We start from the raw sequence: 5,312 nt of genomic DNA, 5'->3' as shown, positions 1-5,312 counted from the left end.
AACCAAGGATGCACTGATGCGGTTGATGATGGATGATGGATCAGGATCATAAGGCTTGGAATGTATCATCATTATGTGGTTTGATCATGGATAGACTAGATCTGAATTATTGATGCATGTTTTATTGTTTAAATGTTATGATCTGGGTATGATTGATGTCTGGTATAACTGCAAAGATCTAAGTTAATATTTGTAAACCTGTACGTGGGTTAGATTTGGTAAAAGCGTGTATACACACTGATTCGGCTCATCAGAGTTGCGTATACAGTATGAAGTATGATATTTGAAGTTGCAGGTGGATCCGGTTGTTGTTGCAGAATTTTGTGGTCTGTTCTGTGTTCTGGTGACTGTATTTTGTTGACAGGGTTTTAGTGATTCAGTGTTGGGTGATTCAAAGATTGATGATGCAAAAATAGTTGATGGTTGTATTGCAGTGGTGATTAATTTTGTGCTTCAATGTTGTTGATGGGTCCAGTATGAAAATTGGATAAAACATGGCCTTCAGATTATGATGTTGTGCTTCAGGAGTATCCAGTATGAAAATTTATGAAACGTGGTCCCCGGAGGAAGTGAGAAGGTCGTAGCCTTTTGTAGGTCGGCGCCTATGTACTGGTAAACATATCAGCCAGTACAAGAGCCAGGGGTTAGAGCTCCCTTCCAGTAGCAGCTGGAAAACGAGTGAAGGTTGGAGCCTTCAATAGTTCAGCACCTACGTACTAGTAAACGAATCGACTACTACAAGAGCTAGGGGGTTGTAGCTCCCTTCCAGTAGTAGTTGGAGAACGAGAGAAGGTTATAGCCTTCTGCAGGGGGGTGCCTGCATACTGGTATCAGTTTGTGCCAGTACAAGATTGTAAATAGGTTTTTCTAATATTAAAGGAAGACGGCATCAGGTGGTTTTTGTCCCACATTGGGTTTCCACCTTATATCATGGTGTTCATGTGTGCTTCTTATGTGTGATGATATGTTCTGTTTTACTACACCTGTTTACTGTTTATATGGTTAATGAAGTTCTTATGCACTGATTAAAGGTCAACATATAATGGATTAACTAAATCATAAGTTAACTGGATATACGCTAGTTTCCTTAAACACAGTTGCGTATACACGCGGGTTCCCTTAACTGAAGTAGCGTATATGAATTTGAATATGGAAATGAAAATTTACTGATTTGCTAATACTGATTCACCACCCCCCCCCCCCACCCCAAGTATTATTTCTAACACCTCCAACCCCCGATCTCCGATATACTACCCACCTCTATATCGCAATTATTATATCAGAATTTTTTTAATCGGTAGTTATCCTTTCAAATTGCCAATATGAAAACGTGGATGTGAAACCTTCGATAATTCTTTCGGCCTATAATTCTAAACTTCTATGCGCTATGTCATCGAAGTCCATTTACTAGGCTGCACACTGTTAGTATCACAGTTGGTCACAAGCATTACAGGGTATCTCTATCCTCGGATCTTCGTTTGTTATGGTTATTGGTCATCCACAAACCCACACTTCATCGAAGTCCATTTGCTAGGCCATACACTATCAATATCACAGTTGGTAACAAGCATTACAGGGTATCTCTATCCTCAGATCTTCGTTCATCATGGTTATGGGTTAACCACATAAAACCCTTCTCTTCAGTCGGTCTTCATATTCAACAAAGGCTTCGTAGGAGGGAACTTCACGCAATGGGGACCATTGCTTCTTAAGGAGGGAGGAATGATCCGAATGGAAAATGGCATCAACCCATGGTATTGTAAGTGGCATCCACCCATGGTATTTATCCACCCATGATATTGTAAGTGATATCCACCCATGGTATTCATTCACCCATGGAATTGACCCGTGGTATTGTGACATCCACCCATGGTATTCATTCACCCATGGAATTGACCCGTGGTATTGTAATTGAAAAATATTATAAGTAACAAGTCACATTTTGTAAAAGGACAGATTGTCCACCACAATGTAGTCCTTACAATTATTATCTGTTTTAATAAAAAGTTTCTTTGTGGTTTTGTTTATTGGGCATTCTCCTATTTTTCTTCTGGCAATTTCAATTTTTCAGATCTTGGGGGCCTCCCCCCCAAGATCCATTTCAATCTTTTAGATCTTGAGGGCCTCCCCCCAAGATCCAAATCATGATGCGACAATGAATTTCCGCTGATAAAGTTTTCCGATATGCTGACAAATAATGTGACCCATGTGAATTCACACTTTATCAATAAATGGCCAAATGTGGAGAATTAATGGTTTTTTATAGAATAAACGCTTTCATTATTACTAACGATTTCTTGAGATTTCGCTCATAAAAGTCTTGGATTATTGCGTGGTCAATTATTTGCTAAGTTATTCGCTCTAAATGTTAGTTACTACTCACTCTTGTCATATATAAGATAATCCAAAGTCTAAGCATATAATATATAAACCAAAGTCCTTGCCGCATATTCATATGTTAATATATCTCAAAGTCCTGACCTTATTATAACCCAAAGTTCATATCACAAAGCTAATGTTTTATAATGCACCTATTTTATATATCGAGGAAATATGGATATCTATTTTTTTCATGGTTGGCTCTTATAAAAACTTACGATATGGTCTCAGGCCCAAAGTTTCGATATGCCCTACTTTTTTGTCATGTTTCACCTCCAAAGTGCCCCATCGAAACTTTTGCGATATAGTGACTCTAGTCCCGAATCTGATATAATAATCAACTGCATTCTATAAATTATCGCATCCAGATGGATCGAAACTTTTTGAAGGTATTCCACTCCAAAAGCTCTGATCTCCAATTGTGATATCCTTTCAACCTCCGATCTCCGATTGTGATATTTCATTCACCTCTGATATGCCATCCTGCCAATATTGCGATATGTTGTCGTGTTACTTCGTTGATTGTCAATTTAATCTGGGCCTGATATGTATTAATTTTCGTCTAATCATAATTTCACATCCGTCCGTATCACAACTTTTGTGATGTGTGACCATTTGAAATCGTCAATAAAATGGATGTGATTCAGTTATTAAAAAGAGGAAAATGTAGTATCACATCCGCTCCATATCGCATATTGGCGTTTTTCTTTTGCGTCCAATGTTAAAAGCTCTGATTTTGATTTCTCTGATACCACTCAGCTCCTAACACCTGTCCATTCTAGGGGGCAATGTGTATATAATTGTTAATACGATTCTTTTTCCATTGCTTTTGTTTTAATAAAAGTCTGTTGGTTGTTATAGTTTCCGCCATTTCTAAATGGAAAATCTCTTATTGGTTTTGTCTTTTGTAATAGAGAGCTTTGGATCAAGGCCAACGTTTAAACTAATTCAGTCTACCACCAATACGATTCATCCAGCAAGGGTCAAATTCGTTCCATGACTATTTCGATTTCAAACAAACTGGAGCCAACAAGATTATTCTCATCAGGAGACTGATTTGGCCAATTCGTTGGACCTACTTCCATCGCATCTTTCCCACTGTCACATTCATATTGTAATCATTCTATTTTTTGAGGGATTTCAAGGAAATTGTTTTTGTCTCAATCAACAAAACCTCAAGCTTAAAGAATTTATCAAAGGAAAATAGCCCCCATCAACGAACAAAAAGCCTTAGCACCTTAAAGCTAAGCCAATGGTCACAGCCATCGGTCATATGGCGAAAATATGCAGGAAGGGGCTAAAAGCGCAAGGGGCCAACAATCTTGTCGTTATAGCTTGCGAGCACTTTCTGTTAGTCATGTCTTCATCAATGGATCTATCTCCATTCTGATCTCAGAGAATGCCTCATTTGTAAAGGAGAGGTTAAGGATATGGACATCACTCCCATTTATGGCAGAGGTAATGTCGACACAGAGGGCAAATGTTCTTTAGATCATATGGATGAGTCGGTAGCTACCTTGAACCATCAAATCACCATCTCATCCTCAATATCTGACACGTCTGAAAAGGCGAAATGATTATTCACACTGTAAAACATCGTCAATAAAAATTGAGTCAATAAGCACCATCGAAATGGTATATTCTTGCTAAACCGACGAATCTGCTATAATATCGTGAAAAAAAACCTCACCATAAAAAACCTATTGACTTAATTAATAACAATAATTAAATAAACATCATTCCAACAATTTATATAATTATTATTAATTTATTAAATTCTCCATTTCACAATTTCCCACTCCTAACACCATTTAAATTACAACACTTTTACCTCTTCACTTTTTAAAAATTACAACATTCTCACCTCTTTACTTTTTGAAAACCGTACACTACATAGCATTGGTGATGATTGGTTATAATTGAGAATTGCATTAAAGGAAATAATTTATTAAATTCTCCATTTCACATTTTTCCACTCCCGAACACAATTTAAATTACAACATTTTCACTTTTTGAAAACACTACCTTGTATGTACACTACATAGCATAGTGAAAACCCTACCTTGTATGAACACTATATAGCATTGGTGATGATTGGTTATAAATAACAATTGCATTAAAGGACATTTGGGATTTTAAGTAAGCCTAATTCAAAGCTAAGGTTAAATAAGCCTTGGATATTTTATTTTTTTTCGTTTTGTCAAAATTATATGAATGGATTAATGAGATTTTAATGTGTATGAGACTAAAAATAGTATAAGGATCATTAGCGCTTATTACTCTGCACTACCAGAATAGCACACTTTTTCATCCCCTTCGCAGTTCTTTCCAACACCATCGGGGCGACATGATTTCGCGGAGTGCGAACGGCAAAATGGAATCAGTTTGGACAAAAATGACAACATAACTGAAATGGTCCCGGAGGGGCTCGAACCCGCGACCTTCGACATGATTTCGCAGAGTGCGAACGGCTAAAATGGAATGAGTTTGGGCAAAAATTACAACATAACTGAAATGGGCCCGGCGGGGTTCGAACCCGCGACCTTCGACATGATTTCGCAGAGTGCGAACGGCAAAATGGAATCAGTTTCGACAAAATTGACAACATAACTAAAATGGTCCCGGCGGGGCTCGAACCCGCGACCTTCGGCTTGAACTCACCTGGGCCATAAGACCAATGCTCTAACCAACTGAGCTACGGGACCAGCTACTTTCCATCAGGTGCATAATTCATGAAATTAGATGTACAAAAATTGAACTCAAGTTATCATGCGTTTGATTATTTTTCTTACTTTACTCTTTTTGGAAAATTTATTTTCAATATTAGATGTCGAACATACATGAAATCTGTGACAGATACAAATGATACATACTGGTTGAAATTGTGACGGCACTTCAAAGTATTAGAAGTGGTTGAGAGCAATGTTTATTTT

At 37.6% G+C, this 5,312-nt stretch overlaps 1 non-coding gene across 1 annotated transcript; it reads right to left on the bottom strand.

Annotated features, from left to right (window-relative positions):
* Positions 1 to 4,995: 4,995 nt before the first annotated feature.
* Positions 4,996 to 5,084, bottom strand: TRNAI-UAU (transfer RNA isoleucine (anticodon UAU)). The gene is given in 2 exon segments: positions 4,996 to 5,031; positions 5,047 to 5,084. It is a non-coding gene; the product is annotated as a tRNA-Ile (tRNA).
* Positions 5,085 to 5,312: the final 228 nt, after the last annotated feature.

The sequence above is a fragment of the Pinus tabuliformis genome, chromosome 1_1 (assembly GCF_031772625.1).
Source record: "Pinus tabuliformis cultivar Carrire ecotype Pingquan chromosome 1_1, CPIR1, whole genome shotgun sequence".
NCBI lineage: Eukaryota > Viridiplantae > Streptophyta > Pinopsida > Pinales > Pinaceae > Pinus > Pinus tabuliformis.
The sequence above is the reverse complement of the archived record's forward strand: the minus strand, read 5'-3'. Positions and strand labels throughout refer to the sequence as shown.